The 23769-nt window shown below is 36.3% G+C and overlaps 1 protein-coding gene, 1 non-coding gene and 1 pseudogene across 2 annotated transcripts in view; all 3 read left to right on the top strand.

The window, feature by feature from the left end:
- CHST9 (carbohydrate sulfotransferase 9) overlaps positions 1-23769 on the top strand; it is a 192342-nt gene that overhangs the window by 116480 nt on the left and 52093 nt on the right. The gene's annotated exons all lie outside the window — the stretch shown is intronic.
- Positions 1749-1821, top strand: TRNAI-UAU. The gene has a single exon. It is a non-coding gene; the product is annotated as a tRNA-Ile (tRNA).
- Positions 1831-1946, top strand: LOC112469325 (annotated as a pseudogene).

A 23769-nucleotide genomic window follows, 5' to 3' on the forward strand; every position in this document is an offset into this window, starting at 1 on the left:
CCCTAATGATCCACTCCTATAAACCATTCTCTCTTCTCTACTTCCTATCTTCAGAACATCAGAACCATATAACCAGCTGCCTATTGGTGTGCCATTATTGTATCTCCTCCAACCTGTCCTTCCTCCCCCATCCTTCATCTCAGTAAATGTCACCTACTTGCTCCTGCTGGAAACACAGCACTGGACACTTTCCCTCTTCCTTAGCTCACATGTTCAGTTATCAAGTCCTATCAATTTTATCTCCAAAATATATAATGTGTCATCTCTTTATACACTTCTCTACCCATCGCCATCTGTCTCGGCTATAGAAACAGCCCTTAACTGCTCTCCCTGTGTCCATTTTGGCTCTTCTCTTTTCCCTTGTCCATATCACAGCCGAATGCAAATCTGACTGGGTCACCCCATAGCTTGAAATGTTTCAAAGGCTTCCCACTGTCTTTTGAATAAAATGCAAATGCTTTTACATGATCTAATGCAGTCTGCCCTTTGCCTACCAACCTCTCTCCTTACTTTCTATCACTGTCTCTGACCCATTCACCCTTCTGTTGTGCTGAGCTTCTCTCAGCAGCTTGATCACAAAGGCTCCTTCCTGACCATGCCATATGTTGTTCTTTATCCCTGAAATTCTCCCCCTACCTCCTTCCACTCTCCCCACCTCCATGCTTTCAGATTAAATATTACCTCCTCCAGGAAATTCTCTAATCTTCCCAGCTCCGCTTGACTAAATGTACTCTCCCTGCTCTTTGCTAGCTTAGGAACTTCTACTCCATTATATCAGTTACCACAATTATAATGATATAATTACTTGGGTAATTTCATTTGACATATCTCAATCAGACTGAAACTCCATCAGCTAGCATGATTTCTCCCACATGTTGGGTCTCAAAATTTTTTGATAGATGAATGAATGAATGTACAGCTTCCCTTTTTTCTTTCTCTTTTCTAAAATCCACTTTCTAGCCATTGCACATTTACTTTATACAGTCTTCCTATCTTGTAAAAAAAATCTGAATGAAAGGTAAAAGAAACAACTTTGGTTCTATTTTGGTCCTGGTGTTAACCCCATTCTCTGAATCTGTTTGCTTTCTGCTTTTCTCTAAACTACAAAGAAGAACTAAGAGAATAATAAGTATTGCAGGTGGAATTTAAAACCATTAGTTCATTGCATTATTCTCACAGTGACTATTGAAGGGCTTTACTTCTGTTTGTTTAGATAACAATGAGCTAGATGAGTTAGTCCCAGGTCTCTTAATCAACACTTCACCAGGCTGCCTCTGTGAATACCTTTCATGAGTTCTATTGGTCTATATTTTTCTTTTCACAGATGTGGTGCAAATTGAGAAGTTTATGTTCAATATTATAAATGTGAACTTTGACCTCATTCATCTGCTTTTTTTAATTTCTATTTTAAACATGCTTGTAGTTGTTTAAATAGATGAAAGCACATCTCAGTAACCTAGATACATCTGCCCACAATTGAATTTTGATATTTCTGCTTCTGATTCTCCTGGATTTATGAGATTAGTAACTCTTCGATGTACAGATGTAGATATAGATTTTACAATGATGATGGGTTCTTTCATATGTCCACACCCTTTTATGTCACCCCTTCTGTATTTAACAGGATACATATAGAAGGCAGTATGGTAGGAAGTACAGCTGATCATCATAGAACAAAGCAAAGCAAACTGGCCTACGTGGAACTACAACCTAAACTCTGACCTCTAGAATACTATGTTTGCGGACGTGGTTCCATAGTGTAGTGGTTAGCACGTCTGCTTTATACGCAGAAGGTCCTGGGTTCACACCCCAGTGGAGCCATGGTCAATGGTCTACAGCCATGCCACCCTGAACAAGCCCGATGTCTGATCTCAGAAGCTAAGCAGGGTCGGGCCTGGTTAGTACTTGGATGGGAGACCACCTAGGAAGACCAGGTGCTGTAGGCATAAATAATAATACTAATAAAAAAAATATACAGAATACTATGTTTTGATCAAATGGACTGAACACAAAATATATACACATAGTTGGTACCACAAGACCAAAACAAATCATTCATTCATTTTTTCATCTAGCCATAATTTATAGAATATCACCTCTATGGCAGGCATTGTGTATTTAATAAATTTAAAAATTATATAAATAACTTTCTTTTTTTAGCACCATATTTTGGTCAAATCAAAGGAAATGTCAGTGTCTGATTAAAGCAAAAGAATAGCCGGCTATGGCAGAGTAATGTCCAAAAGGAGTAATTTAAATCTGCCAAGGCTCCATCATCTCTGAAAAACAAGATCAGAGCTAGATGAAGGAGGCCTGTGCCTTCTCCTTGAGAGGAGCCCACATTCACAAATATATTTCCCCCACTATTCTCTGTTGCCTCAAGTACACTTTAACAGGAGGTAGCCATTTCATGACTTAAACACAGAGATAGATATTGTCGATAATTCACTTTTGGTGCAAAAGACTAAAATCAGAGTTATTTTCCACTGAGGAGACTGGATGAGTCAAGGGTGAGGATTGTGTGTGTCAGACTTGGAATCTTAAGAGGTTGAGGTATGCTCCATGAAATAAATGGGAATACGTGTGCGCAGCGCACATGCACGCACGTGCACACGCGCGCGCACACACACACACACACACAGAACTGGGGATTTGAAAACATACTATGGCCTCCTGCTGACTTTCAGGCTGTGCCTGTTATTGTCATGACAAGGTCACCAACTCAGGAGTTCTGATCATTCACCAGTGCGCTGTTTACCAGCACTGGAGCTACTCAGACAACTTGGCCTTCCTGGTCAGACTTGGTAAGATTAGACCATTCCATGCACCATTTTTGCATGACAGGTTAAGCAGAAATAACGTCTAAAATTGCAGCAATCCCAGAAAGACTGAGAAGCAATCACATAAATCATATGAATCTAGAGAGGGGAAGAGGGTGAAAAATTTTAGTACAAAAGAACAGATCTGAATCTGGAAATGGGAAATAGTTTTTAGAAACAATTGTTACAGCTATATATGCAACACACTAGGACCTTATGAGGATAAAGAACTCCAGATGTCTGGATACCTCAACCATACATGAAATCAAGTGAATGAAAATCAAATGATAAAGGAGGTCAAACAATCACTATAAAGATTTACATGGCAGGGAATACTGTTTTAAACTCACTTCATGCTCTGCATTGCTAGATGTTTTCTAAACAATGACAGTACTTACCTGACCCAAATTCATTGAAATAGGTTGACTTCAATGAATATAATATGCCCTCCCTATGCCTGGGGTGTAAGTTTTAGAGATCTCTGAAAATGGGTTCATCAATGAAAAATTGATCTTTTCCAAAAAATAAATTATAAAAATGAAAGTCTAGAGCAGCTAACCTCTTTCTCTTCAGGGCATTGGCTAAAGTCTGTTATTCTGATTACATCGGAGAGAAAATTCCAATTGCATACTGATTTTTTTTAACTTCATGCTAATCAGTTTCCTTTTAACTAGGTCTGTAAATTGGTGATGGAAATAGGACTAAGGCAGTACTGAAAGTGAAAAAGAGAAAAACTAGAACTATTTGAAGCTAACCATTTTAAGTATAAGAATTATAAGCAATTTCTCTTAATGTGGCTATAGAAATATAAATAAATATAAGCATAATTGACCTGGGTTCTTATTTAAGATCAGCTACTCACCCAGGAGTTCAAAACTTTGTTTTCATCCCAGAAGTGGCTAAGGAATTCACCATGCTTCCATCAGTACTAGTGGTTTGAGGGCTGCAAAGGCAGAACTACTCTATTCTTAACCATCTCCTGTCCCTAAAGGAGCTTGGGGGGTGTTTGTCTGGGAAAATCACTCCCTCCAGGAGATTTCGATACCTCCCCTGGAGGACTGGCTCTTCCCCCATTGATACTAATTTATGTAATCTTCTGTGCCTCAGTTTCCTCATTAATAAGGTGAGGAGGATATGTTCAAGAATCTGTAAATGTATAAAGGGATCTACAAAGAAAGTTTGAATATCTCCCATTTGTATTTCTTCTTCAGACAATTTGTTTAACACAGTACAGCAGAACTGAGTTTGTTGAATGTTCTAGTTAAGCTCTTAAGCACTGAGGTTCTAAACAGAATCCAAAATCAGCACCGATCAGAAGTAAACATGGTCCAGTCTTTTAAAGGTCATTAAAAGGTGACTCCGCTTCTGAGTTATCGCGATGGTTTCTAATGAATATTTTTAAAGAGAGAAGACAGAGAGTTATATATCAGTTATTGGGTTATGCATCATAATAATTATTATTTATTAATTCCTAAATATATCCAGATATGCTACTAAGAACTCAACATTTAATATCTTATTTAATCTCCCACAACAGTCTTTTACTATTATTCGCATTTTAAAGATATTAAACTGATGCATAAAGAAACTTTATAGCATGCCCCAAATCCCACATTACTAAATTAGTATTTAAGCCGACATCTTTAGGATTGCAACATTTTTCCTCTTAGCTACTGTGTGCTAAGTTTGTAGGAATATCAGAAATGATCAGGAGAAATAACTGGAAAGAGTTATAGGGTGGCACGTCATTCTCCTCATGGCTATGTTGCTCTTTTATTTCATAAGATGAATGAAAAACTGTGTCAGGAATCTGCGTCTTACTATAACTTAACAAAGGAAGAGGGGATATGGCTGATCACATTCCCAAACTGTTTTTTATTAATATAACTGAGGGAAAGCTGCTCAATAGGAGACTATAGATTTTTCCAATTGTAAGTTAACTTATTAAAAAAAAAAAAAACAGTAACTCACTTTTATGGTGGTCTAGACTCATTCAAGAAACTTCCTTCTCTGCCTAATTAAAAGAAATTGATAATAAGTTGGATACTTTGTCCCTGAGATGGCCACATTTGTACTGGCAAAAGGAAACATTTAAAACAAAATTACTGTGAAAGAGATTTTGAAATAGGACCTTGTCACTAGGGGGCACTTAGGGATATAAAATCAGCATTGCCAAAAGGACTTTCCGCAATTGAACAATTATTGACATATATCTTTTCAAGGGAAGAAAAAATATTTGATTATAGACATAAGAATTCAGGGCATTATCTTCTGATAGACTACTTTTAGGTGCCAAGTTAGTTAGAGAAGGAGCATTTAAAGTGGACACAGTTTTAAAATCAGAGTTCCTGTCTTTTCGGTCTTTCACGATTTGAAGTATGAATGTGATGTTAAGGGGAAAAAATAATAATAATAAAGAAAGAACAGTGAGGACAAAAACCTTCGTCTTCTTCAGTCCCTTTCATTGTTTTCTCTTGGTCTTTCTCACTGTCCTCACACCTTCCTTTAATTTTTCGCTATGGTTATTTATCTCCCCCCTGTTTTGCTCACTGTTATTTGGTCTTCATTTTCAGGCTCTTTCATTTCATTTTTCCTCTCATAAGATTTGTTCTTCTGCTTTATTGTTCCTCTTTGTTTTCCTTAGCTATGAGATCGAGTTCAGTATGGTTTTTATTTCTGTTTTGTAGAGGTTGTTTTTCCTCCTTTTCAGATACTCACATCCCTATTTCCTTAAGAGATCAATAAAATGTGTTCCCAGGTTCTGTTTTACCTAAACTTGATGGTAATAAACAACATGTTATCTGAAGCCGGAGGAGAATAGTTTCTCACACTGATCAAGTAAATGGGGAGAAAAATAAAAGCAAAAAAGCACACTCTTACACTATAGTCTCTTACAGGACACTAACAAGCAAAAGGAAGGAAGGAAGGAAGGAAGGAAGGAAAAGAAAATACTATTTCATGGTGTGTGTACAAAACTAAAACCACAGATTGAAAAGTGAAAGATATGGCCAAAAAAAAGCGTGTTTTTGTACACAGGACACCGAATGACCAGTTTAATTGATTTTCTTTTCCAGATTCATCATTTCTTTTGGTTGTCAGGTGAAGAAGTTGTAAACTACATAAAATCATGAAGTGTAGTATTTAGGGGACATCAGATAGATACCTCAGCAAAACCATAGAGCAAAGATGGGAGACCTTCAATTGCCCTACTCCTTAATGTGAAGGGAAAAAAACCTTCCCATAGTATGTACCCTATCTGCGGAAATTACCCTGCAGTGATAATTAAGAAAATAATTGCAAGTACAATTTACCAGGTCCATGCCCATCATTTCATCCTATAAATTGAAACACTTCAACCACTGACCTAGTTTGTGAGCTTTGGGCTAACCTCCCATGAGTGGTAGATCTAGGTCTTCTTGAATAATGAAATGATGGTCTGGGACTGGAAATCATGAATTCGGTTCCTTGTTCCCCTGACTCACCATGTGGTCATGAGAAAGTCTATACACATCTTCAATTTTTCTTGTAGGAAAATGATTAGTATAATTGTTATGTTGATTACTCTAGAGATTTGATTTCAGAAAGCCGCTCTTAGCACCCAACTCTGCCCTCAACTTTTAAATAAACTTTTTATTCACACAAACAACAAACATTACTTCAGATACCAGTTTTCACAAAATTACCATTTCAAAATGTTTTTAGGATACGTTCATTTTTCTACTTATATAAAGCTAAATTGAATCATAAGACATCCATCCAGTTAGTCAATTCACATAGTTGAGTTATAATAAATAGATTAATTTTAATTTCAGTTTATTTACTTAGTGAAAGATTTTTATTCTTTTACATTTTTGCCATTTGACTGTTCCTCCCACCTGGCACCACTCCACTGACCTAACTTTACATTTCATATATTAATTTACATAGTCATTAATATCGTGTAATTCTTTAACGCTTCTCCTAAGAAGATAGAACATTTGCTTTTGTTGTATGCTGTAATATATTGCATTTCCATGTCACGTCTGCTTCCTAGTTTCTAATATCAAGCTGGTCCACAACTGCAAAGAACTTGGTTTTTGTAGCAGGAGCCTGTAAGCAGACCATCCTAATGCAGGGTACTGTAGCATACCATGATATGTGCCACAGCGGCAGGAGCTAACACTACTCAGCAGAGCAGTCATTTCATCAGGGGCCGGAGCACCTGCTAGGAAAATTTTGGGGGAGTTTGTGAAGACAGTTTGTTATTGTCACAGAAATTGAAGGTCACTTCCATTTTTGTGACATCCTTCAATGCACAGGTCAGTTCTGCCCAGCAAAGAACTGACCCCAGATACACATGGCTTTCTAAAATCCTAGTGGACATTCTTGCTATCATGTTTATAATTAGATGATCCTAGACTCTTACTCTGTTGAAGCTATAAACACAAAGAAATTGTTGCTATCTTAAGAGACACTAAATTCTCCAGAAAGTAATTACCACGTAAACCAAGGAAAAATTCCTTTTTTATTTTATTCAGAACTTGACCAAGACTTATTCTTTTGAAAAATTATGTCACCACAGGCTAATCTGGGCTTTTGGAACATAATAAATATGTCAGTCTGAGATGGTTTCTGTTGCATTCCATGTTCTAGGTGCAGGCTCACTTTTCTTACTACTTTGTTATGCCATCTTGGTAGTCTTATCCAGGAACTTACATATTGAAATTTATTTTATTTTGTTATAAATTATTGCCCTTTAGTTTTCCTTTATCATAATTAGACATGTAATTAACTTTTTTAAATAATAAGCTTTAACAGCTATGTGTTTCATTTCAAGATAGCTGTATTGTGTCAGCTCTCTAGAGCTTCAAACAACCAGCATTCATTTATCTCACAATCCTGTGGGTTGGTAATTCAGGCTGGGCTTCCTCTTGATTCTACAGATGCCAGCTTTGCTGATACTGACTGTACATTCCCATATCACTAGAGCCTCAGTTGGGGCTGCCTCAGCTCTGGTCCCTGTGTCTCTCATAGGCTAGCATAGACTTGGTCACATGGCAGAGACAGGAGTCTCAACCATGCAAGCCTAGACTCAGACCTGTCACACTGTTACTTCCTCTATATCCCATTTACCAAAACAAGTCACAGAGACTCCCAGATTCAAAGTATGGGAAAATAAACTCCATCTTTTTGGAGAAACTGCAAAGTTGTACTAAGGTCTACAGGTACAGAAAGGGGAATATTGTTTATAAACAACAAGCCACAAACATTTGTTTTAAAAGAGAATGTTGGGTCTAATTGATAGGTTTTAGAACTACTACTATAGTCAAAGAAGAAGCAGAGAACTGGAGTATGATCAAATGTGTACCTAGAAAGGTCATCCGGCAGCCTATAGGTAAATTGTAAGGACACGTCCATGGAGTAAAGGAAATAGCAAGACTATTACAATCTCCTAAGTGAGAGATGGATTGAAAATAAATTAAGACTGATGCAAACCTCCAGGTAGGATTCTGCACCAGGGGGTGAATGAGAACCGAAAGCTCACCTACATTGTTTCCCAAGCTATGGGCCCTGGCTCAGGGCTGAATTAGCTCAAAGGAAGGGGTGCCTTTTTCTAAGTCATCCACCCAAAGTGTGTGCCTTTTCTTTAGTTTATCAGCCCCAAAGAGGAAACCTTTTTAAAAATGATCTTTCCACAGGAGCAGCATTTTGTAAGTGGCATAAAAGCTCTGTATATGCTTGGTCTTGAGTCCAGAGGCTGGGTTGCTGTCTTATAATGCCAACTTTTGCTCATACTTTTCCTTGTGTTTAAAGTGACCTTTCTCCCTCGTCTTCCTGGCAAATGTCTTCTAGTCTTTCAAAAGTAATGTCAGGATTACCTATTCCATGAGTGTTTCTGATGCCACGCCATTCCCCATGTTGGTGGAAGGAAATGCCACATCTCCCTTGTGTTGATATTTTACCAAGGATGAAGTCTTATCATAAGTAGGTCTTATCTGAAAACAAATCCTGAATAACCCCGTTCTGTCCTGTCAAAGTTGTAACTACCCCTGCCACCCTCCCATCATGCATGTTGAGGTCTCTAAGGAGAGGTGTATACAGCAAACAGGATCAGGCAAAGGCACACTCTTTATTTTTATAATGCTTTTCTGCCAAGCACCATAAAGTCTCTGCAAGCCAAAGTTAGAGGCAGGCTAATTGGCCTCCAACTCAATCAAGCCATAGAAGCTTCTTTCCCCTTCCAAATAGTTCCATATCCAAATCTCAGCTTGACTTAACATTCTGAAAGTAAAAAGAAAGCAAGAAAAAAATTGTTTGCAAATCAAGCTTCCCTTACCTCTCTTGTTAATGCTCTGCCAAAATAACATTCTTGGACTTGGTGTCGAGTCTCAACACCTTCCTCCCCTGGTGTGAACCGCAGCCTCGTTCCCAAGGGGAAGGCGTTCTCCCACTTCCTACCAAGATTATTGGCTAGTCATGGTTTGGGTCAGGCTACTTATTATTTCCTTCAGGGAGGATCCATGGAGTCTTGGAAAAACCCAGCCATTCTTTCCTTGGATCACTTCTTTAATCCGTGCCACTGCTCTTATGAATCAGCTAGGAGATACACACACACTCACATGCAACACACACACAAATTTTTTTTAACTTGACTATCTAAAAATTAAAATCTTCTCTAAATCATATAATGCCTTAGTCATATAAAAAGGCAAATGATAATTTAGGAAAAATCAGATTTATAGGACATTTTACAGAAATGGGGTTAATAATCTTAATATAGAGAGCTTTTACAAACCAGTGACAGTTAAAAATGAACTAATATAATGAGCAAAGTATGTGGGAACAAGCAATGAAAAAGAAATGTTATTTGCTGTTAATCAAAGAAATCATCGTGTATGAAATGGGTAATATTAAATATCGATAACCTATTTTATATAAAACAGCAAAAATTGTTCAATAATATGTATGTATAAATGTATAATATATAGCAACATATAGTATACAACATAGAGAGTACATATGTAAAATATAATCTCATAGTGATTTGTAGCATTATTATTTTGGCAATCACATTGTTAAATTTGACATGTGTGTGTTTGATATGCCGCATTACTATATTTGTCTACTTCCTTCCACTGGACCACAGTGAGTGTTTGAATTTATTCACAGTACCCAACAGTGTCTGGCACAGAGCAGGCATTCAGTAAATGTTCGTTAAATAACTAGATTCCTGTGGAATATAGTTATTATTCTGTTTACTCTTGTCCTTTTGGACAGAGAGGAAAAATATTTTACCAAGCCTCAGTTGCACTTTGAAATGGTAAATCTTCATTTTCAGTATTTTTCCTCTGTTTCTAAGTCTCAACTTCTAGTGGAAGGTGGCAGACAAGCTGGAATCTTGGCATTTAGACTGGTAATCTCGTGTGCCCTAAGTAACCATGAAAGGCACATGTATTCCAAAAAATTAATTAATAAAATACAACTTTCCCAAAATTTAAATAACATTTATAATCTTCAAAATTTTTAATAACATAGTAGAGAAACTCATTATTTTAGGAAATCTCTTGTCTAAAATAGTGGCTTTTCAGACTATATTCTCTGGCATTCTGAGTCCCACAGAGCCCTCTCGGCATTGAGGTTGTACTCTCTCTAGACTCCACTTCCCATTTCAACCAGGGCAATTCTGCTTTTATTTATCTAACATGTTGGGGTTCCACATGGGATTTTAATGGAATAAAACATTCAATGACATTAAGTAAATAAACAAATATGAAACACACTGATGTCAAGAATAACCCACTTGTTCTGATGCACACACACATCATCACTTCCTACATTATCTGTTTTGTATCCTATTCATTCATCAAAATGCCAATTTATAAATCTACTTCTCCTGCAAAGTCTTGCAAACTCTCCAGTGGATTAGTTGCTTTAATCTCTATACCTTCTTATATTACTTATTCATACATCTTTCTGACTTTTTGGAGCAGTGACCTCCCAAGTGGGTTGCTCATACATCAAGGGGTATGCGAGATAATATATTAAGGAAGAATATATTAGAACTTCCATTTATGTGTATTTTTAGCTTTTTAATTATTTATTTAGGATAGAGTATTCTAAATATTCTACTATCGTGGTATATGACAGATAGATGATGACAGATGATAGATAGATAGATAGATAGATAGATAGATAGATAGATAGATAGATAGATAATAGCTAGATAGATAATAGCTAGGATGAATAAATGTTGATGAGAAAGCTTAGTGCTGCACCATGAAAAAGGTTTAAGACTACTTCTCTAGGCTGTGGACTTCTAGGGTCGGGTTTCTTCATTTCTCTTCAGGTCAAACATCATTTGCCCAATAAATTAATTTTGAAAGAATAGATAAATATTTTTTTAGATTTTCTACATATGAGTTCTCTGAAAGCAAAGAATATCTGGACTAAAATTTTGAGAAGTCCCTTAATAAGTGAACACCTCTGCCACCAAACTCATCTTGTTTTTCTCGAAAGACTCCTCTATGACTACAGACAGTTTTTTCTTGCTGAAGTTGCTGAAGCCCCAAAGTGCCCAACAAATCCACCGTTCCATGTGTAAAAACTAAGAGCAAAGCAGATATGGTTAGACAGCTTAGAGGTCTGGGTGAATCTATAGAACGCGGTTAGCTATATACACAACTTTAGAAATAGGAGTAATGGGGTGAGGGAAGGAAAGGGGTCTGTAGTACAATCCTGCCAGGGACAGGGTAGAAGAGAGGCAGGTGTCATTCTACATCTGCTCTAAAAAAGTAACAGACAGCATGGGTGTCTGCACTGACATGCATGATGTCACTGAGTTAAATGAGTGCACCATTGCTCTCATTTTGTTTAATTTCATTGTGCTGTTCTCCTGTATGTAGTGTTCTTTTTTCCCCTATGTTAACTGATGTATTTTATAACTCACCACTAAATATTTAGCTTCTCATCATTACACAGTATTCTCACCCAACATCCAAGTATCTATCTAAATTATGTTTTTTAAATTTTTATTTTAATTGTATCAATATACTTCCCTAAATATTTAGATAACAATAACTGTACTACTGCTACCTCAGTGATATTTTACAAATTATAATACTTAAAAAATCCATGAAAGGTAGATAATGTTTATCCCCTTGGTTATAATGTAAAGAGTTAGAGAGGAAAATACAACTTTCTCAAGATATAGAACATTATATACTATAATGAAATTCTTTTACTTTCTCTAACTTCCATGTTTTCTTTATATAAATTCAAATTTTTCATTGTTTAAATTTAAAATTAAATATTGAGTTTGATTTGTAAAATATTTAATTACTTTTGGAAATACATTTTATGAGACCCAGTAAAGTCAGTTTTAATGATATGGACTAAAAATCTAATATCATGCTTGGAACACAATTTTTTGAGAGTACACTGCATCCGTGGTGATATTTACTTTGGAAAATAAATTATTGTGTTATGGGCTAAATCCTGCCAGAACTGATTTTGAAAATCCAAAGTAGAATATTTTGAATACTATAGTTTAATATGAATTGAACAGGCAAATAGTGTTTTTATTTTTAAAAAAGTAATAAAATGGTTACGGTAAATTGTTATACTCATATTTATTACTCGCTCTGTGGCTCTGAACCATAAATTGACAGCAATATCTGAAGTGTAAGCAAATACTATTCTGTATAAATGTGGTATAAGCATTTTCAAAGCTTGTTGCACAATCTCATTATCATGATCAGTTATTGCTTTTCTTCCCAAGAGAAGGGTTGTCCATCCTAATTTAGTAGTGAAGAACTGATTTCACATTATAGTCTCCTGAGTGAAAAATAGCTCCAATTCTTTCAAATGAAATGATAGCTAGGGTGAGGAGGTTATTGGCTAGAATCTGCAGCTATCCAGAGAAAAACCCACAGTGCCGAGGGCAGTGCACCCACTGCCCCCTTAGGGAACGAGCATGGCCTAAAATGTCCTTTCTATACATTCTCATATGATACTCAGGAATTTCCAGGATTCATAGGAAATTCTTTCTCACTTGATATGAATACAAAGAGTAAAAATAATAGTCACTGAATTTCTTTATGCTCTTATTTCTTTATTTTTGTGTTTTATCTTCTTTATTCTCCTGTCCACTCATTAGATATCCAATATTTTTTAATATCTATTTTGTGTCTAACCTTGTGCCAGATCCTGAGGTTGCAGAGAGAGGGGATTTATTCTCTCAGAAGGGAGGACAGGTGTGCAAACCAGTAAATGAGGCCCAAGGGTACAAGTGCCACAGTAAAGATATGCGCAGGGTGCCATGAGGGCACAGTGGAGAGAGAGGGGAGATACACTTCGAAGAGTCCAGGAAGGCTTCACACAGGTCACCCTTATGCTACAACTTGAAAGATGAGAAGCTGATCTTCAGCTCAGACTCGGGTTGTGCCCTTCAGCACCAAGATATAGTCTGTGACTGCCGCTGCCGCTCCCGGTGATGACAGAATAAAAAGTTACAAAATAACCAGCCCTATAGAATGGAAATTTAGAATAAAAATAATACTTTTTCATAATTTCATAATTCAAGGTTGTATTCTATAGTGAGGAACTGTGTGCTTTGTGGGGAAAATTAGTGGCAAGAAGTATGTATATTGGACCTTTCAAGGCCCTGGCCAGAGGCCTGTGGCATCAATTTGTATTGGAAAAAAGGATGGTTGTGCCTTGTTTCCTGGACCTAGAAGACAGTGACAGAAGCATAGTAAAGTGATAATGTGCAGATATAAAAGGAACTAGAATGGCCAGCAGGCTGCAGGATGATGGCTGTCTTAACCTATTACTAATCAAAACTTTCCAACTCAGTTTGCAGACTCTTTCCTATGGAATCATAACTATACTCCAATGACATAAGCCAATGGGACAATCCTTTTACCTGCAGCTTGTCTGGAAATCTTCCATTGTGTAGAGAGATCTCTATTATACAGTGGTTTGTCCTCTGATTCTATGTCATGGGATCTATTTAAATGAGATTATGTAATAATAACTAACCAAATTATTAGAAAGATAGATTGCATTATAACTGTCGTGCCTTATAATAGATATTAGAATATTTTAGTTTTATAGTTAAATATTATACTACTAATGATAGCAATTTCTCTACAAAAGATTTTTTGTAGTTATATTGTCTAGAACAACTTATTTTAGGAAAATATCTCCCGCCCTCTGCATGGTTGCTAACATTTATTGAGAAAATGGCTGGGGATGGGGGCGCTCTAAACACTTTACTACCCTGTCACTTAAGTCTGCTACCATCTCTATTTAAAAGCAAACAAGTGAAGCTCAAAGAATAAAACAACTTGCCCATTTAGCTAGCAAGTGGTAGAGAAAAATTGGAATTCAAGACCCAGACAATAACTCATTATGCTAAAAGGTTTAAAATACTTACAAAAATACTGCATATTTTTTGACAATTGAGGAACATCTGTTTAAAGATACAAAAGATTATTGTTGACCACATAAAAATATGCCCCAATCAACTAATTTTCTACTGTTTTTCCCTGAATTAGTGCTACAATAACTGTTGACCAATAATTACAAAAGCACTGATAAAGAACAGAGCTTTTCTCTCTCACTTCCTGTCTCTATGACCCTCCAATAAAGATATGTTGCTGGCTAAGAGCTGTTTTTACAGAGTATGAATAATAAAAGCATAAGCACAAAGTATGTGGATACAAGAACTGTACGCAATGAACTGTCTCTTAGAGCTGTCACCCAGGCCTGCACCCAGAATTCTGCATGGACGGAGTAGGCTCATGAGCACCACAGGATGCAGTGCTGCACAGAGCTTGGTGGGACTCAGAGATTGGGTTAGAGCCTCTATCTCCAGATTGGCATTACCTATTAACTATATAACTTTTTTATTACTAAAACTATTGAAAACAAGGCCGTTGATAATTCTTAGCTTTTTCAGTTCTCTCAAAAGGAAAACTGAAATTTCAACTGAAATAAAGGAAAACCTAACCTAAACTAAATAATTATAGAACTAAATTGAAAAGCAATTAAGTGAAGAAACAGGCTAAACCATTTTCACTTAGTAGGAAGACAGGGCAAAGCAGTTCTCTTTCAGGTTCTTTGTGTTAAAAACTGTGACATGGACTCATCCTAGATTTTTCATCTCAGTTTATAGTTCTTAAGAAAAATTATCTGAAGTCGGTTTTTAAAACACTTGCTAATTTTTCAAGTTTCAATGAGCTACAGCTTCAGAAGGGAATTTTTGTCTGATACTTGTAGGCTAAATTTATATTAGTTATCTATTGCTGTGTAGCAAATCACTCCAATGCTCAGCAGCTAAAAACAACAGGCATTGATTGTTTCACAGTTTCTGTGGGTTAGGAATCCAGTGAGTGCTTAGTTACAGAATTTTAACTTGGGATTTCCCATAAGGCTATAGTCATCTTAAGACTTGCTACTGCCAAGCTCTGTCACATGACTGCCTCATGACAAGGCAGCTGACTTCCCCCAAAAGTGAGCAATCCAAGAGTGCCCAAGATGCAAGCCACAGTCTTTTTATAACTTGAAATTTAAAGTGGTATCCCAGCACTTCTGCCATATACTATTTGTTAGAAAGGAATCAAAAAATCTAGCCCATACTCAATGGGAGGGGATTACGCAAGCACATGAATACTAGGATGCCTATTATAGCTATGTATCAGAAACCAAAAGAGGAATAAGGATTAAGAAAACGGGTTTGAGAAAAGGTACTGAGAAAATCTCTCAATTCTCTCAATCTCAAACTCTTTCTCTCTCTCTCCTTCTCTCTCTCTCTCTCTCTCTCTCTCTCTCTCTCTCTCTCTCTCTCACACACACACACACAAAGTAAGCATTTGGCTAATCATAGCCATTATAAATTAGAATAGTTTAATACTCAGAAGAATTGTGAGAGAAAAAAACATAACTCTCTAGCATTTTTGTTGTTTTGTTTTTAGTAAGCAGAGTGTTTATTAATTACTTTTAAAAGGTTGTTTACATTATTTTTAAATATATGCATTAATATAAAAAATTGTTTTCTGAAGACTAGTGCTGTGGACTGAATTGTTTCCTCCCAAAATTCATATGTCGAAGTCCTAATATCCACTACTTCAGAAAGTGACCGTATTTAGAGATTGGGTATTTGAGGAGGTGATTAAGTTAAAATGAGGTCCTTAAGGTGGGCTTTAATCCAATCTGACTGGTATCCTTATAAGAAGAAGAAATTTGGACACAAAGAGAAACATCAGATATGCATGCACGTTGCAGAAAGACCATGTGAAGACAAAGAAGATGGCCATCCGCAAGCTAAAAGGAGAGGCCTCGAATGAAATCAATCTTACCAAAACCTTGATCTCAGACTTCTGCCTCAGAACTATAAGAAACCTCTGTTCTTGAAGCCACTCAGTCTGTGGTACTTTGTTATGACAGCCAGAGCAAACTAATCAACTAGTTATTTTATAACTGAAATCTCATATGCATCCTTAAATTCAGTTTTTCATTCTAACTCTTATCATTTTAAGATTGTTTGTAATTTTCCAAAGAACACAGCTAAATTGAATTTAATCTTTTTCTTTCTTTAGTTTTTCTCCCTTTACTCATTTATCATATTGTTTCTTCATTTGTCTTTGCCTCGTCTTTACTAAGATAATATTAAACTACCTTAACAGTGGCCCGATAGCAATACATGTGTCTGGATAGGAATCTTGGCACTATGGTGATAGCAAAAAAAGTCAGAAATGAAGAACATTTTTTTGGATTCTTTTGTTATTTCTTATGGTACAACCATTGACACAGGTATACTAACACCATTAGATATCCACCTTCATTTCTGGACCTAAAAGTTCTGGCTTTCCCCAAGAGAATAAAATGTAAAGCTTATATTCTCTTTAATGTTTATGATTTTTCTGTTTCATGGGATGGTTGTATACTCAGCTTCGTCAATACTGATTGCTAAAGAGTTTTCTAGAGTGGTTATACAAATTTCACTCCTCCATTATTGTATGCGAGTGAGTTACTTTTGTCCCAAATCCTCACCAACACTTGACATTCTTTGCCTGTTTATTTTAGCCATACTGGTGAGTGTGGATAATATAATATTTTCATTTTCCTGATGACTAATAAATTTGAGTACCTTTTCAAGTTTTTGGTCATTTGGTAATCTTTTATGAAGTGCCTTTTCAAGTTCTTTCCCATTTTTCTGAGTGGTTGACTTGATCTTACTAATTAGTAGGAGTTCTTTCTATATTCTTTTGTCAAATACATGCATGACAAATACTCTTGTTAATGAATTTTCTTTTTACTTTATTAATAGTTTCTTTGGATAATCATAATTTTAATTTTAATGTAGCTAGGTTTATCCAATTTTTCTTTTATGGCTAGTTTTTTTGTGCCCTGTTTAAGAAAGTGTTGGTTACTCCCACTTCATGAAGATATTACCCAATGTTTTATTAAACTTTATTGTTTACCATTCTCATTTAGTTCTACAATCCATGTGGAATTAATTTTTATTTGTAGTGTGAAGTAGAGGTCAAGATTGGAGTAACCAATTTCTGCAGCATAATTAATTGAGAAGACCATCTTTTCTGAGCTAGTATTTTTTAAGCATTGATTATGCTGTAGGCACTGTGCAGTTAATAATTCATTTTATCCTCGTAAAATCACTATAAGCGTTTCCTCATTTTGTAAGTGAGAAAAGTTACAATTAGATGAGTTAAATTAATTTCCCAAGTGTTCATGGCTAGCAAGGGGTAAATCTGGGTTTTGAGCTCAGGTCTTTTGACTTTAAAGCCTTCTTTTAGGTAATCATAAGTCAATGTCATCAAAAAGGGTAATTAGATTTTGTTAGTGAAAACTCAGAAAGGATTGGAAACCACTGGGAAGGTGAAGGTGAAGAAGGACTGGCCCTAGAAAAGAACAGCCCTACAAAAGATCTTGAATAGTGCCTTACGTATGGCAGGACTTGGTAACAATTTATTGAAGTGCAAAAGGCATAATTTTGGAATAAGTATAAAGCTTTATTTTTATACGCAGGTTACATGTGATTTTTATATAGAAAATCTTCTGTGATCTATCCCTTACGTAATTGTCTATGGCAGTGGTTTTCAAAGTGTAGCTCCCCAAACTAATAGCATGGGAACTAGTTAGAAATAAAGATGTTTAGGCCGCATCCAAGACTTACTAAATGAGAAATTTTGTGGGTAGAACCCAGGAAACTGTTTTTTAACGGGTTCCTTTGGTACACTAAATCTGAAACACACCAGTCTAGGACCTAACTTTCTCTATCTTTACCGCAGAGGGTTCCTTCAACCTGTCCTGCTGGGTCATACCCCCAGGTGGGTGCTTACTGACAGTGCCTCTGCCCAGATTCGCAGCATAATTCTTAGCCTGGCTAATCCATTCTCAGGTTAGTGCTTCCCTCTCCTTACACCTATGCACACACACACAGAGGTCCTCTTCTCATCACACTGCTTTGTAATTATTTGTCTGCTTGTTTGTATCTGCCATTAGACCGTGAGGAGCTTTGGGCAAGGCCTTTTGAATTCCCAGAGTGTGACGTACAGTAGCTGCTCAATACAAATTTTTGAGTAAATGAATTATATTCAATTTTATTCTTGAAGGAGCAAAAGGAATTACATAATTTTTGAAAGGAATTAATTACATAATTTTTGAGTGAATCAATAAATATTTGAGGGACTTTCTTATGGAAAAGGAATCATAGAACAAGGTACAGTGAGAGACTTCAAGGAGGCAAGAAGCACTGAGATACTTGTCACAAGAGGCGTTCAAGGAAACAGGAAAATCTCCAAGGATTCTACAACCCTTTCCCACTCCTCCGTTTAAAGGGTTGTAGAATCCGTGGAGATTTTCCTGTTTCCTTGAACACCTCTTGTGAGCCACTTGAGGCCAGTGACAGCATCCCATTTACTGTGTTTTCCCAATCCCTGGTAAGAACTGATACAGTACCTGGCATACAATGAATGAATGAATGAATGAATGAATGAATGAATGAATGAATAAGTTACTTAACAGCATATGTGGAATTTTGTTGTTGCTACTGTTTTGTTTGTGTGAGTGTTTTTTGCTGGAAAGACCGTTTTAAATTACCCAATTGTCTAAGTATGCAAATTTTTAGAAACACTAGTAAAGCAGAGGGGGGAAAAAGGAAAGAGAAGTTTAACTTTGATAAATTTATCCAGAATTTTATAATCGGAAATGTTTTTAAGCAGTAATTTTAACTACAACATTCATATGTTTTGTGTTTTATGGTTTCTTCTTCTCTTTTCTTCATTATGTGTGGGTGAAGAGACTAGGAATTGGGGTACCATAATCTTCTCAATGCTAAGATGCTCTGAATTGGGGTACCATAATCTTCTCGGTGCTTAGATGCTCTGAATCTAGCCCCTGGGCAGAAGCCAGACTACAAAGAGCTTTGTGGGTCTTGTTTACTCCAGGCAGGAGTTTGTACTTTATCTTGAAGGCAGCCGTAAGCCATTGATGATGTTAAGGAGGAAAATAACATAATAGATTTGCTTTCCTAAAGGTCACCCTGCCTGCTATGTGGAGGATTGATTGGGAGATGGGGAGGGGAGGATGGAGACCGAAGTACAGAAGATCAGTTAAAAGAAATGTTGAAGCTGATCAAGAGAGTTGAGGAGAACTTGAACTAGAGCTGTGACAGGATGAAAGAATAAAGGGACTGGATTCGACAGACATTTAGTAAGTTGACTTGACCCACTGAATTTGCTGACAAAGATAGGGGACTTGTCAGAAATTATTAGAGTTAGCTTTAAATTTAATAGCAATAATTAAATTGTTAAGCCTCCACTTTTGCTGGATCTGTGGGGTTATGTAATGGAAACCTTTGTTAACTACAAAGCACTGAAGACATCCGAAGTGAGATAATTACCACAGAAATCATACCTCCAAAGTCCACGTACCAGAGGCAAGCACTGAGATGTGAAACTGAGTTCATGTGTGTTGGAGATCAACAGCAGGATTACACATGTATTCCTCAACAATGAAGGCACTGTTCATTCTCAAGTGCTCATTACAATGGAAATTAGTAACCCTGGAATGATTGATGCCGCTCTACTCTAAACATGTCACTTAGCACAATATTTGCTGCCACTAAGTACCTCAGGAATTCACATGCTGATTGATGCCAGACATGAGTGGCTATTTTTTGTGAATGGAGTGAAGATGGGTACCTCACTGTGAAGAATATGCATCATATCTGCACTGGTCATGAGTGAGATTCTATTTATAATTTGGCATTTAGATGTGAAGGATTGTGCCTGGTTTTGAATTTTTGTGTTTTAGTCCTATAAAAAGAAACATTTAGCTTCTTGCCCATACTTTATTTTGTTTTTTTTCAAAACCAAAAGCTCTTATTTAACAATTAAAATACCTTCTGCAACTAATTCTAATCTCTCAATTTACTTTTTAACTTGAGAAACTAGGGGGAAAACGCAATATTCCAACTCCTTTATGAGAGCATGTGTTAAAAAAGCGGAGTGGGTGGGGAAGCCTCCTATGGTCTTAATCCATGTCCATCAACATCACAGAATTCTCTTTACATGTTTAAGGCTCATTTTGATATAGAAGACTATTGATCAGCATTTTGAAGAAAGACCGAAAGGTAGAAGGCAGTACCGATATTCTTTATGATCACTTCATTTTTATATATACTTTCTGCACTGGGATTCAGAACGAGTATTTAGGCTTCTGTTTTGGCCACTAGGTTGCTACAAAATAATTCCAAAGCCTCTTTCATTTCACTTTGCTCATTTTTCTTCCTTTGGTAAAATGTTCGTTATTACTGTTACAAATTATAAAGAAAAAAAAATTCCCCAAGAAAAGCATGGACTTTCTTTTTTAACAGATTTGGAACTGATAGGGCTGCTTGCCTTAGGCAGCACTACCAGTAATTGAATCTGCATGCAGAAGTAGTAAACGTTAGGAATTTTTAGGGGAAGGAAACCTGGTGTATAAAGCAGAGTAAAAGCAGGTTGATGAAGAAGGGAAAATTCATCGTTCTGAAACTTCCTGGCTCCAGCATGTGAATAGTTGTATAAATGAACATTATAGCCTGTACCGAACATTAATTCTGCCAAGATTTTTCCAGAGTAAAGAATTCAGCTAATTCTATAGTCGGCTGTGTCTCTCTGACCTCCACCTTATGTTTGGTGCATAATAGTTATTGCCATTATTATTCTTATTCATGGGTCAATTTTATTCTATAGTTGGATTAAACACTAGCTACTTGCAGTCAACAAGAATGTATCAGAATCTGTTACACTTCTAGGCACAGATGATTATAAATATTAGTAAGACTTGCATCTTGCCTTAAAAGAGCTCATAATTTTGTCTGGAAGAAAGATGACTATTACAGTTATTACATAACTGAAATAAACCATCATAAGTCTACGTTGGAGAGTTATAAAGAAATGCAGAGGAGGTGTATCTAAGCTTGACAGATCGGAGGTGGTAGGAAAACAGAGAAGGCTTCCTAGAGGAAGAAACATTTGTGCTGTCCTCACAAAGTCTTTGCAAATGCTAGTATTTAGCCTGAAATTAGTGAAAATAGATGCACCATCTTTAAAAGCAGTTGGAGACTTGATGTTAAGAGTCAAAAAAAGAATGTTTACACCTGGAATTTCCCCTCTTTGAATCTTTAGTTTAAAAGTTATGCTTAAGAATGTTAAAAACAGAAAATAAAGTAAATTTTAAAAGAGAATGTGAATTACATACTTATTCGTAGTAACAACGTTGAAATCAGAACTAGAGTGATTTTTTAAGGAAATTATAGTTTATTCACTCAAAAGACTATAGAGCAGCTACTCGTGATTTTGCTGAGAATTTATTATAACATTCAGTGGTTTGTTCTAGAAACATGTCCAATAGCAGTGTGTGCCAGGCACTGATCTAGGCTTTGTGTACACAAAGTCAAATAGACCTGGTTCCTACAGGAAGGAGAGAGACGGACTCCAGTGGTGGCATAACCAGGTTATTGGAATGTCTATGAAGCCCATGTAAATCAAATTAAAGGACCAGATGAGCTGGCAAAAGGAGGTGGTGTAGCACATGAAGTTTTGAATGACAAGAGGGCGGAAGGAAATTGAAAGATAGTAAATTTCTTATTTTATAATGTTATGTGGGAAATAAAAGCAGATGATATCATTGAACATGCAGTTTGACCACAACTGTATAAAACCAACCAACAACAAAAAAAAAATATGCAAAGAAAAAAAAGGGAAAAAATAAAGTGTTAATAGTGGTTGTCTGAGGATAGTGTTACTATGGGTGATATTCTTCTCGCTTCTCCTTTTCACCCTTTCCCAAATATTCTATTATGAACATGTATTGCTTTTATAACAACAACAACAAAAAAGATGCAAGAGGTTGTCAGCAGGACAGAAGGCATAAAGGGTTCAAATGTATATACAATGTATGTATACCTCATCAAACTCTCATAGCAAAATTGAATGACACATTTCCAGGACACAGTAGCACAAAGGATAACATTCTCAAAGACAAAAGACCCTCTTGTTCCTTAAGGTACTGTCCTAATCCTTAAAACAAACAAACAAAACAAAACAAAACAAAACACAGATGTAGGGTGTGTCACATGTGTCACCTAGAAAACCCTTACTGTCTGCTAAGGTCCTGACTCTCTCCTGAATCCATTCCTTTGTAGAGAACCCACTCCGCTTAGCCCTGAGCTGGGCCCCGAATCTGTCATTTACTAAATGCATTAGTGCCTTATATTTGCATAATACTGTAAAATTTCTGAGGCATTTTCATAAAGTTTTTATTTTTATTTTTGCAACAGCTCTGTGAGGTAGCTAGAGTCAATATCATTTTTCTCATTTTATAAAAAGTTGAAGAAAGTCATACTTTGATGAAGTTTCTCGCCTCTGGTTACAAGGCTGGTAGGTGTTGGAAGAAACACTGGAACCCGGATTTCTTTCTGAACGCAGTGTTTGTTCCTCTATGTCACAAATACCAAATGGTAGGCAACTCTCTCTTCAGTTGACAAAAGCAGACCAGCATTCATGAGTGCAGACAAGATGGCTTATTTTTAAATCTGCATGGGCTCCAGTCAGTGTTTAGGAGAGTTCCACCACATGAGTTATGTTCCATACATTTTTGTTGGGGGCAAAGAACAAAAGGATTATTAATACCCTGATTTAATACTAAATAAATCATCTAAATAGATATTGTCATTGTCCTTAAGGAATCTACTCTGAAGTGCAAAAAATCAAAAAAATATGTGTATATATATGTATGTATGTGTATGTGTATATATATCACACAAAAATCTCCAAAGGGGGGAGGGGTTAGTAAATAAGAGTGAAAAGAAAATCTTTGAGACAAAGAGATTCCTAATTATTCCTAATAATAGAATAATTTATTATGAATTTCTGTTTTACTCTGAAAAAAATAAATCAATATTCCACATTAAACATCATTTTACATTGAAAAAAAGGCATGGAAGAAGAGAATGTCTTTGAGAATCATCAAAGCACATCTTATTTTGGACATATGCACACACCTGCTCTCCTTCTGCCCACATCTAAAAAGAGGGCTCATTTAGCATTCACCGATGAACAGGAGAGTATTTCTGCACTCCTGCTGAGCTAGTGAAGTTTTTTTTAAAAAAAAAAAAAAAACTTATTAATGTGCCACATGTAATCATGCCCTAGTGGCTTCAGTTATATATGCCCTTTGAAAATTTTCTAATGGCATGTTGGACACCCGGCATATAAATGTCACCACTTGGAATAGAGTCAGACTTTTGCTCATCGGAATGTTCTCTGCTTGGCTTCAGTGTAAAATTATCCCTGAGCTAACGAAAGTGAATGGTTCTCAGCAGCTCCCTCCTAAGTGATATTGCATATTCTTTTTTTCTGCTATACATATGGTGTTGGTAAATAGGCTTAGGATTATA

The sequence above is a fragment of the Pteropus alecto genome, unplaced genomic scaffold (assembly GCF_000325575.1).
Source record: "Pteropus alecto unplaced genomic scaffold, ASM32557v1 scaffold146, whole genome shotgun sequence".
NCBI lineage: Eukaryota > Metazoa > Chordata > Mammalia > Chiroptera > Pteropodidae > Pteropus > Pteropus alecto.